General features: G+C 44.4%; 1 protein-coding gene across 1 annotated transcript in view; it reads right to left on the bottom strand.

Annotated features, from left to right (window-relative positions):
- LOC126481603 (inhibitory POU protein-like) overlaps nucleotides 1–12,591 on the bottom strand; it is a 456,090-nt gene that overhangs the window by 197,274 nt on the left and 246,225 nt on the right. The window lies entirely within an intron of this gene.

The raw sequence follows: 12,591 nt of genomic DNA, 5'->3' as shown, positions 1-12,591 counted from the left end.
TTAAAATTTCATAGTTACGGTACTTCTCTAAATGACCCTTTTGCAGGAACTTAAGTGTGAAGCGCAGAGTAGTCATGTAAAGCTACATGTAAACAACGTCCAGTTCTAAACATTATTTGAGTAAAGTGATATCAACATCCATTACTTCATCAAAAACTGATGAGATCGCCGTCGTCATTTCCAGACTCACACAGAGTACTGAAAAAATAGCAGATCTTCCTGGCAATCTTCTGGACAGTGTCGCAGTGGAGATGGTTTACCGTTGTCTTGCTCCAAAGAGCCACGAAGCGTGAAGTGTGTGTGTATATTATAATGGTGACTGTGATGAGGTCTTTGGCATTTTAGCGCCTTGTTGTTATGTGTGGAGCAGAAAAAAAGAGAGGCTACTCCTCTCGAACAGCACTCTCCTACATCTACATCTACATAGATGCTCAGCAAGCCACCGTACGGTGCGTGGCGGAGGGTACCCTGTACCACTACGTGTCATTTCCTTTTCTGTTCCACTCGCAAATAGAGAGAGAGCAAAACGCTGTCTGTATGCCTCCGTATAAGCCCTGATTTCTCGTATTTTTGTGGTTCTTTCTCGAAATGTACATTGGCGGCTGTAGAATCGTCCTGCAGTCAGCTTCAAATGCCGGTTCTCTACATTTTCTCCCTAGCGTTTCTGAAAAGAAGGTCGCCTTCCGTCCAGGGATTCCTAAATGAGTTTCCGAATCACCCCGTAAAACTTACGTGTTGTTCTAACCTACCAACAACAAATCTAGCACCCCGTCTCTGAATTTCTTCGATGTCTTCCATCAGTCCAACCTGGTACAGATCCCAGACACTCGAGCAGTACTCAAGAATAGATCGCACCAACGTCCTACATGCGGTCTCGTTTACATGTGAACCTTTCTTTCCTAATATTCTCCCAATAGACCGAAGTCGACCTTTCGCTTTCCGTAGCACGGTTCTCACATTCTCTTTACACCTAATATTGCTTTGTAACGTTACGCCCAGATATTTTAACGATTTCACTGTGTCAAGCAAGACATTAGTAATACTTTATCCGAACATTACAGGTTTCATCTTCCTATTCATCCGCAATAACTTAAATTTTTCCACGTTTAGGACTGTCATTCGTCACACGAACTGGAAATGATGTTGAAGATGTATCCTCCAACAGTCACTCAACTTCGACACCTTACCGTGCACCACAGCATCATCAGCGGACAACCGCAGATTGCTGCCCACTCTGTCTGCCAAATCATTCCTGTATACAGAGAACAACAGCGGTCCTATCACACTTCTCTGGGACTCTCCTGACGATACCTTGTCTACGGTGAACACTCGCCGTCGAGGGAAACTATTATTTGAGAAGTCTTCGAGCCGCTCTCATATCTGTGAACGTATTTCATATGCTCGTACCTTCGTTAACAGCCTGCAATGAGGCACCGTGTGAAACGCTTTCTGGAAATCTAGAAATGTGGAGTCTGCTTGCTGCCATTCACCCATAGTCCTCAGTACATCATGTGACAAACGGGCAAATTGTGTTTCGCACGAGGGGTGCTTCCTAAAACCATGCTGATTCGTGGACTTAAGCTTCTCAGTCTCAGGAAAGTTTATTATATTCGAACTGAGGATATGTTCAAGGATTCTGCAGCAAACAGAAGTTAGGGCTATTGGTGTGTAATTTTGCGGGTCCGTCTGTTTCCTGTTTTCGGCTATGAACTCCATGCATTCCGAATGGCACTAGGTACAAGCACTGCAGTAAATGTACCCTGCAGATAAAATGATCCAATTAATAAGGAGAAACTGTTCCTTCTCCAATAGTTGAGGACGCAGGTATCATTCTGATGGGTACCAGGGCATGTGAAAATTCAGGGAGTGATCTAGTAGACGTAGCAGCCAAGGAGGCTGAAGGGAATACATAGTGATATTATGTACCGTTCCTCTGTAGACTGCCATCTCGCTGTTGGCTAAATAATCCATGCAGCTGTGGGAGGAAGAGTGGGAAAGCACGGATCAATAAGCTGCATTTGGTGAAACCAACTATTCGGCTCTGTGTCATGCATACTCCATTAGGATGACGTCACCCTGGCCCGCCTCTGAAGACGGCACTCTACATGGCTTCCTACACCGGCGAGAAAATCTCCCAGTCTGTGCTGCCTGTGGCTCAGTGCAGTGTATCACCCTTAAGTCTGCTGTTTAAATCAGGTTAACTGCTCTCGGCAGCCTTTAATACCAAATCTTCCAACACTGTCAACCAATTGTTCTGGGTCGACAGCCTCACTAGAAAAGTTTCACACTGTGAGACAAGGAGAATTATTGTAAACACAAGTATCTGGCCATCTGACAGTCGCGAGCACCCAGCGTCCGTTAATAAGGCTCGTCGAATTGTAGGGCAACCAATGCAGAAATACTGAAACCTGTGCATAAAAGTAGTCTGTCATCGCAAAAAGATTCCGGTGGATATTGAAAATAAAATCAGGGTACGTGGGATCTAAAACACTTACAGGTGAAGAGACCAACTATTACAAATGAAACGGGGTTTACTCACATCCTTTAATAAACGTTTCCGTCTTTTTACACTTTGACAAGTAAGGATTGTTTAGTGTATCTATTTATATTGTCTAATAAAGGCTCCTTCTATATAATAATAAAGGCTTAATTTTGCCTCTGCAACACCCTCTGACACTTCTAGTCCTTTCTGACAGCTAGTAAAATCCACCATCCACGTGTCTTTCACCGATTAGTATTATCTGCTCCCACTCATAGAAAGTTTACTAAGGCGCCTTATCTTTGACAGTGTACGCCATGCCTCTGCATTCTCCACCGATCCAAGGCGAAACTGCCACACTCCTTCTTCGCGCTGTTTCCAGTTCCTCTTGCTGCTGTTACCACATCACATTTGTACTACCGGTCCCGACTCCGGACCAACACCACCGCAGTCACTGCTTTTTCCGTTGCAGTACCCCGACAAACAAATCTTGGCCTTTGCCTTCTTTTGATTGGCAACCACTGCGACGAATTCTCATTGGTCACTCAGTTTCCTGCTACCCCACTGACTCTCTTGCTGTTCCCAGATGAATTTCAATTTCCCGGTTGGTTATAACTGTGCCTGGGAGCCACAGCTGTTAGTCAACCAGGGGCGAGTCTAGAAGCTGGTCGGGGGGGGGGGGGGGGGGGGTAGGCTTATGGCGTGGGGGGAAGGGGGGGGATGGAATATCGCTTAACAAAAGGAGAGTTGGGGTCCTCCACTGACAAAATGGTAAAATTTGGTGTTGCTTAAGGTAGTTTTTGGTACCTGGTTTGGAGTTTAGGGTAAAAACGTGTCTACAGAATGTGCGTGCCCGGGAAAATAATACGATTTGACCCAAATGACAGGCGATTTCGATGTTTTTATCTGGGGTCAGCAATTTAAGTGGTGGTAGGCATACCCGCCATATCTCGGTTTCTTGATTATCGTAAGTGGTGCTCGTACATTAATATACATCCATTCTATATTTATAAATAATAAGACGTCCATTTTAAATTAAATGATGTTTATTGGTTTAGATAGTAGGCTATTTGTGGCTCTTATTCTTTTGTTAAAATGTATATGAAATACATTGCAACCTATATTGCTACATGATTATAAAAAAGTGAGTGAATCTGTTGAAGTAATATATTCGCTGATTTCTGGTCATTTCATCCAGTGTAATATGATACTCCATTTGGGAGGGGGGGGGGCTATAGCCCCCATAGACCCCCTCCTCCTTGCCACCGCCCCTGCAGTCGACATGAAGGTAAGACTTGGCAGTTGCCGACATATCTCCATTCTTGCAAAATAGCCTCGGATTTCCCAGAGCGACTGTAGTTCCATAACAACTGCAGGGATCGCAAGGCGTCGTGACAAACATTTCTAAGGACGGTTGTACATGGTTGCGTCCGGTATTTAGCAGCTGCCGCGAGACTTCCATTGTAAAGGATCTTTCATATATTACACAGTTTTTAAACGGAGTGGTAAAATTTTTGTTTTCAGGTTTACAGCACTGTATTTATTAATTTTCGATTGTCATTCCGATTACGATCAATCATTGTTTGTCTATTTCAGGATTTCAGCGGTTCACAAAGAAGGAGCGTGTTATTACTGTGAAAACCCATTATAGAACCGGGGAGTGCTATGCAAAGACTGTTCGTACACTTCGCGGGCTCTTCGGATGTAGGCTAATAACGCCGCTGCAGCATCAACAGAAGTTGATAAGGAAATTCGAGGAAACAGGGTCCGTTGCAACCATAAGATCTCCCCGAACGAAGCGTATAGTCCATACGGAACGAAACATTGTATTGGTGCAGGATCGCGTGGCTGTGGTTCAAATGGTTCAAATGGGTCTGAGCACTATGGGACTTAACATCTGAGGTCATCAGTCCCCTAGACTTAGAACTACTTAAACATAACCAACCTAAGGAAATCACACACATCCATGCCCGAGGAAGGATTCGAACCTGCGACCGTAGCAGCAGTGTGGTTCCGGACTGAAGCTCCTAGAACAGCTCGGCAACAGCGACCGGCTCGTGGCCGTCAGCCTTCACAAGTCCCTTCAGTGTCGTACTCGACAGCTGGAAATTTTGACAGTCTCTTTGCAAAGAATATTGAAAAAGGATCTTCATATGCACCCTTACAAGAATCAGTTGATGCAACATCTTAAACCCACAGATAATCTGAAACTGAGAAATTTCGCCGAGTGGATTCTCACAAAAAAAGAAGTTGACAACAATTTAAAAAAATCCCGAGAGGCAATAACACTACTGCATACAAAATAACGTTAGTCTCACTTCTTGGCGGCTTTGAATGGTCTCCCAGATCTTGTGACCTTACTCCTTGTGACTTGTTATTACGGTATTATGTGAAGTTCAAGGTCTACAACAACAAACCACGAACAGTTCTCCAACTTAAAGAGGAAATTCATCGTGTCATCGTCCGCAGCTCGTGGTCGTGCGGTAGCGTTCCCGCTTCCCACGCCCGGGTTCCCGGCTTCGATTCCCGGCGGGGTCAGGGATTTTCTCTGCCTCGTGATGACTGGGTGTTGGGTGATGTCCTTAGGTTAGTCAGGTTTAAGTAGTTCTAAGTTCTAGGGGACTGATGACCATAGATGTTAAGTCCCATAGTGCTCAGAGCCATTTGAACCACGTGTCATCAACGACATCAACAGAGATGTCTGTGAAAGTGTCATCGCGAACTCCATAGACCGAGTAATTGCCAGCAGAGACAACGAGGTGGATGTATGCCTGACCCGCACTTAAATGGGAGTTATGTAGATGAAAATTTAAAAAAAGAATATTTTAGTTGACGCTTTCTTGATTTCATTATTGTATTTTTTAAATTGTGTAATATATGAAATACCCTCGGAGTTCCCACACTGCGTGGTTTCACAACGACTCCAAGGGTCGCAAGGTGTTTTGATGAACATTTCTAAGAACGAATTGAATTCACTGTGTCCAATGTTCCAAGGGCTCTCGTCTCCTACCGAGCGACCAGCCACTACCTCCATCGCACTCTTGACATTATTGAATTTGCTAACGGTTTCCGAAATGAAATGTTCCATGTGTCTAGTTCCAACTACGATCCCGCTATCACAGTCTGTTAATTCCCGTCGTGTGTCCGTAATTATATCGGAAGCCTTTTCACAAAGTTCACCTCATCAAAAATGCCAGTTCTGGCAGTACAGTATTCTTTTATGTCTTGTGTACGCGATATTACCGCCATCTGTGTATGTGTTTATCGCTTCCCATGACTTTTGTCACCTGATTGTAGTGTTGTACACAGAGGGCACTGAATAGATTAAGAACAAGTCGCAAAATGTAAAGTAAGCGTGGTTAATGGGGCAATTTTGAAGCCCGAATACAGAGAAACACAGGCGATTGAACGTCTGCTCCTTTATCCAACATGGAATTGCTTGCACTGCATCTATTTTTATGGTCCGGCAAGGCTATTAAAGGTGCAAATTTTTGGAAGAAGTGAGTTTAGATCTTGCCCGGACAGGGGAAGTAAGTGTCTACGGGGAAGTGAGTGGACAGTAGGATAGGTAAGGGCCCCGCTGGTTGTGCTGTGGCCGCAGCTTTAAGCGAGGAAAGGAAGCGCCGTGGCCAGCGTAGGCGTGCCGGCCGGTCGATAGCCGGCGGTCCCTCCCACCGCGGCCTGAGCGCCGTCTTAATCGTCCGTGCTGGCCCAGCCGCGGCCGACAAACGTTTGCGGTGAGCCCGTCTTACGGGCGCGCGTGGCGCCCGAGCAGCGCCGCGAGCCGGAGGGGTGGGGGGTGGGGGCGTGACCCGGCGCCGCGCCCGCCAATGGGGGCGCGCCCCGCGCTCTGTCCGCCGCCGCTGCCGCTGCCGCACGCAGCGCATCGATCGCGCTGCGTGCGCGCCGTAGTCGGCCATGATCACTCGCTAAGTGGAGACAGGCGGAGGCGCGCCTGTCACGTTAGGCGAGCCAGATTTGCCTCTCGATGCGCCGACCTGTCACGCTGCGGCAAAAAACCGCCCGCCTACGCCACCGCTCGCCCCCCCCCCCCCCCCGGGACGCCTTTGCCTCTCGGTAACAGCTGACGGCGCGGCGTCCTTGTGGCGGCCAAAAGCGTCAGAGTGAGACGCCTCTACATCCGTAGCGGTACGCAGATTCAAAAAGTGTCTTTTTTATTGCTGTCTCTAGTCTGAAAACGTGTCGTATCCCAATAAATAAACTTGACAAGAAGTACACTAATTAGCTGTATCTTAAATGTTTCAAACCTATCCAGCCTTAGAATCTTCCAGGTTCTTGGCCGTCCTTCTCGAAACTTTTCCATTGTTAACGCTTTGTCCAGAGGTCCTGCTGAGTCTAGCCGACTGACAGGTTGGACGTCTTAGAGTGACATACATACTGTGAAAAATGTGTGCGTTGTAGGGGGTTACATGCTGTCGGCAGAAATAATTCTTTTCCGAGAGAAATCTCAGATATCGATTATCGCTTAGCAGAGACAAAATCTATCGATTCTGTAAAGCAACTGTCCAGTATCACTAAGTTTCAAGGCCTCTTCCTTTCCGCGTGAAAAATGTGTGCGTTGTAGAGGGTTACATGTTGTCGGCAGAAATAATTCTTTTCCGAGAGAAACCTCAGTATCGATTATCGCTCATCAGAGACAAAATCTATCGATTCTGTAAAGCAACTGTCCAGTATCACTAAGTTACAAGGCATCTTCCTTTCTGTTACAATTATTCCAATGTTCATAAATTTCGATGGCTTCTCCTTATAGCCATGCACTGTAATTCATTGTCATGGATAAAATTTTGGTTTCGAAATCTTCGTGATACCGTGATGTAGAGCATTCTCTGCTAGAACTGATTTTTCTATTTTACCTAGACGGCAAGTGGAGCCATCGAAATATATAAACATGGCGATAAAGTCAACAGAAAAATGGTTCAAATGCCTCTGAGCACTATGGGACTTAACTTCTGAGGTCATCAGTCCCCTAGAAATGGTTCAAATGGCTCTGAGCACTATCGGACTTAACTTCTGAGGTCATCAGTCCCCTAGAACTTAGAACTAATTAAACATAACTAACCTAAGGACATCACACGCATCCATGCCCAAGGCTGGATTCGAACCTGCGGCCATAGCGGTAGCGCGGTTCTAGACTGTAGCGCCCAGAACCGCTCGGCCACTTCGGTCACCTCGGTCAACAGAAAAGAAGAGGCCATTAAACTTAGTCATGTATAGACAGTAGCTCTAGAGAATCGATGGATTTTATCTTTGACAGGTCGTAACCGACATTTAAGTAGTTAACTGGTCTGTATAAATCATGGCTCTATAGCTGCAAGTCTCGCTGGATTGCGCCTATACAATTTCAAAAAGTCCCAACGCCTTTTCAACCATGGTATTCCATATTTTTTTCCAAAAAAAGAAAATATGACATTTCTTAATGCATTTGGATCCACAGATGAAGTACGGGCGAAAACATGTTTTATCTCTGACGAGGATTATTCTAGCGATCACGAACAAAACTTCCGTGGGCCTCTTCTATACTATTTATGTCGCCCTGCAACGTCTAATCATTCAGTTAGCAAGTCTCAGAGGATCCAAGAGAACCTGGGCAGATGTCCAATGCAGCTCTGACCGAATCGTTGGGAAATGGAATGCTTTTATGGTGCACGGCCATACAACCTGGAAGACTCGCCAGCAGCTAAGACATCCGGTTGTGAAAGCCTTCGTTGTATATCCAGTTAGTATTTTTTAAAGGTCTATTACGGTTATGCTTTAAAGAGAAGCATATTTCATTAGTATATCCAAAGTACGTCTGTTTATATTATTAGTACGAATATCGATGCGGGAAACTTTTCAAAACACCATCAAACTAATCGGTAGAACCAGCTCTTAACGATCTGGCACTGCACCAAAGTGGTTTTGGTCTTCCTGGTGCGGTGCGTCATCGTGTACCCATGGCAAGTGGTCTGCATAAATCATGCCCCTATGGCTGCATGTCCCACTGGGTTGCACCCCATACAGTTTCAGAAGGGCCCAACACTTTTCATACCCTGGTATTTCATAAATCTTTCCTGCGTTACAGCTCAAAAAAAAAAAAAAGAAAAAAAAGAAAAAAAATCTTAATGCTAACGGAACGACACATAAAGTAGAGGCGAAAACAGGCTTAGAATGGCCTCACCGAGTTCTCTACAGTTTACCAAAATCGCTCTATCTTTTAAAACTGAATGTAGGTACGTTGTGCAAGATAGGTATTATTATTACTGTTGATATGAAGTAGTGCAGCTGGGTTTGTCTTGTGGAAACTGAGGACGGGTTTCGAGCAGGTAACTTAATATGCAGCCGTGTTTATAACGTGTCAAGCGTTGCAACTGTCCCTTTATGCAGATCGTCAAATTCTGTACAAGGAAATGACACAGGTAAGATAGAGAACTCTTTTTCCGTAGTGTTCTACAAAAGTTCACATCCGCCAACACTGCAAACCAACGCCGGTTACACAGTGATAAAACAAACAATAATGTGTATGCTATGTTGATACTAAATCTGTGGTTTAGTTGAATCGCAGACAATAATACATAGCATTTGACAGTGTTGACTAGAATGCTGTCTTCGAAATTCTGAAGGTAGCCGTGGGAAAATACAGAGAGCGAAAGGCTATTTAAAACTTGTACGGAAACCAGATGGCACTTACAAGATTCGAGGGGCATAAAAAGGAAGCAGTGACTGAGAAGAGAGAGAAACGTGGTTGTAGCCTATCCCCGATGTTATTCAATCGGTACGATGAGCAAGCAGTAAAGGAAACCAAAGAAAGATTTGGAGAAGAAATTAAAGTTCAGAGAGAAGAAATAAAAACTTAGAGGTTTTCCGATGACTTTTAAGTTCTGTCAGAGGCAGAAAAGTACCTGAAAGAGCAACTAAAAGGTATGAAGAGTTCCTTCAAAGGGGGATATAAAATAACATCAACAAAATAAAAACAAGGATAATGGAATGTAGTCGGATTAAATCAGGTACCGTAAATAAATGTCGTGTGACTAGGGCCTTCCGTCGGGTAGACCATTCGCCGGGTCGAAGTCTTTCGATTTGACGCCACTTCGGCGACTTGTGCGTCGATGGGGATGAAATGAAGATTAGGACAACACAACACCCAGTCCCCAGTCCAGCCGGGAATCGAAACCGGGCCCTTAGGATTGACATTCTGCCGCGCTGACCACTCCTTTTCCCTTTTTTTTCGATCTATTTCGTTGCGTTTGGTCTGGGCGGACGCCACAAAACATCCGTTCAAGTTGATCGTTGTTTCTTTTACTCAGTTTTTTTATTACAGCGGGCAAGCAGCCCTCTGACCGAACAAGCTAAGCTACCGTGTCGGCCTTTTAAATTGTTCAAATGGCTCTAAGCACTATGGGTCTTCACATCTGAGGCCATCAGTCCCCTAGGCTTGGAACTACTTAAACCTAACTAACCTAAGGACATCACACACATCCATACCCGAGGCAGGATTCGAACCTGCGACCGTAGCAGCAGCGCGGTTCCCGACTGAAGCGCCTAGAACCGCTCGGCCACAGAGGCCGGCAGACCACTCAGCTACCGGGGGCGGACATTAAATCAGGTGATGCTGAGGGAATTAGATTAGGAAACGAGACCAGTAAAATAGATGAGTTTTGATATTGGGCAGTAAAATCATTGATGGTCGAAGTGGAGAGGATATAACATGTAGACTGACAACGGCAAGAAAAGCGTTTCTGAAGAAACAAAGTTGTCAGCGTATCCATTTTTCTTAGAAGGCGTTTGCAAATGATATGGTATGGTGGTGCCCTCTATGCATCAAGTATAAACGGGATCTCCACGGCCTGACAGCCAGTCGCTGACTCACCTCCGCAGATGTTGCCCGCAGTTGGCAACGAAACGTCAGGAAGAAGAAGTCTTACAGATTGACGACGGCCTCTCAGCCCGGAAGTTCTAGCTAATGTCAACCTCTGATATTTTGTCGGTGGCGTCGGGTTCACCCTGTCTACAAATAAACATGTGTATCTCCTATAGCTAATAGTTTTTTTTGAGACTTATCAATTGTACATCGGTTTAAGTAAAATACCAATGCAAGCGCAAGTTTTCTCAGGTAATTTTCCGTCCCAGTTTCTTGCAGGTTCCAAAATTCTCTTCCATGCAGACAGGAACAGCGTCTGTCTCCCTGTCTCTCTCTCTCTCTCTCTCTCTCTCTCTCTCTCTCTCTCTCTCTCTCTCTCTCTCTTTTGTGTTCATTTATTTAACGTAATTACCATAAGAAATGTCACTAAAGAGGCAGATACGCTTTACTAGACGCAAGGCAAATCAGCTTCGTACTTTAACTCACTCGGAAGGTACCTACACAAATATTTGGCTATAGCTGTGGTTTTCAGGGTATTTCCCTCGGTTATAAGGTAAATGCAAGACGTGGAATTCCCAGCCAAGCATTCCCAACTGGCAACTTTCACCCCAATCCTAATTTTCCAGGAACTGTATAAAAAGATCCGTACTATGCAATGGGTCGCGATTTCAAGCAGTCTGTCTTACCAGACAGAATAAGAAATCAAAAATATAAGAGAAGGGGTAAACTGACAAAAAATTAACAAAAATTTGCGAAACAACACTCACGTTATAGATACAAAAAAAAACTGTAAAAAATTTGAGTAACCACAGTTTTGTCTAGTGGCGGACTTTGGAGAAGGAAAGACTATGGCAGAACTAGAGTGTACGCCACTGAATTGGTACTTTGCAGAACGGTAAGGGTATGAGAGCGACTATAAGGCAACAGAAATGGCACATTACGAGATCAATTGAACATCTTCGCTGCGAATGACAGTACTATAGATTAAACATAAACATGCTGCCGAAAAATATTTACGAATATCACTGACCAAAGTTAGCTGTCACATTCCAAACGGAGCTACATAAAACATGGGGATACCGACGAAAAGGTGGGTCGAACGACTGAATGAAAGAAAATGGACGATTAGAATTTTATATCCCGTCGACGACGCGTTCATTTGCAACGAAAACGCAAGCAAGGTTAGGGAAAGGATGGGGAATATTTCCTTTTTAAAATAACCACATCGGCATTTTCCTTGAGAGATGGATAGCTTGGATCTGAATCGCAAGACCGGAATTTGAACAGCTACCCATCATATTTCAATGCTTCACCGTAAACACTCGTTTAAAATGTGGTGCTGCGGAGTGATGTTATACATGTAATGCAAAATGAAGATGAGCTACGACAGAACAGGTGAAGCAGGAATGCTGAGGGAATTTATTACGACAATAGTTTAGTGAGAGACGTACCAAGGGATTCAAGACTATTTAACCCAATTAAGAAGGGGGAAGCAGCGGGGGGAAACCGCAACAGATAACAAATGTTCAAATGTGTGTGGATTCCTATGGGACCAAACTGCTGAGGTCATCGGTCCCTAAGTTACACACTACTTACTCTAACTTAAACTAGCTTACACACACACACCCATGCCCGCGGGAGGACTCGAACCCCCGATGTGGAGAGCCGCGTGCACCGTGACAAGACGCCCAAGACCCCGCGGCCGCAGCAAATAGACGAAAATCAGTGTAATAGACATAGCGACATATGGATAAAGGAGGATAACGTCAGCTCAGTTTAGAGACTGATGTATTCTGACTTATATCATACTCCCTCATAATTCTAAAGGTTAATTCAGTAAAGGTTGTTCCAGCATTCTCACTCTGTTCCTTCTCTCATCTTCACTGGAGACAAAGCAACACCATCTCAAATGACATCGTCTTCGACTCGTCTGTAAATCCTATAAACAAAAGAAGCAAATGAAATAAAATAAAAACAAACAAATGAAATAAAATAAAAACAAACAAATGAAATAAAATAAACGAACAGAAAATAAACAAAATAAAAGTGAGTCAATATATAAAGGGTATTACGGGTATAAATACTTTGGTGACAATACTCAGTAAATGTCTGAAGATGGCCTTGTAAGCCGCAAACCGGTTAACAATAAAAGTGATATTGTAGAACAAAAGCAAACTGGTGCTTTCCATTTATTATAAATACTGTGATCATTGGTGCCTTAATGTGTACCTACTTCAGTGTATTAGTCTTCCCA

The sequence above is a fragment of the Schistocerca serialis genome, chromosome 5, assembly GCF_023864345.2.
Source record: "Schistocerca serialis cubense isolate TAMUIC-IGC-003099 chromosome 5, iqSchSeri2.2, whole genome shotgun sequence".
In the NCBI taxonomy this organism is placed as follows: Eukaryota; Metazoa; Arthropoda; class Insecta; order Orthoptera; family Acrididae; genus Schistocerca; species Schistocerca serialis.
The sequence above is the reverse complement of the archived record's forward strand: the minus strand, read 5'-3'. Positions and strand labels throughout refer to the sequence as shown.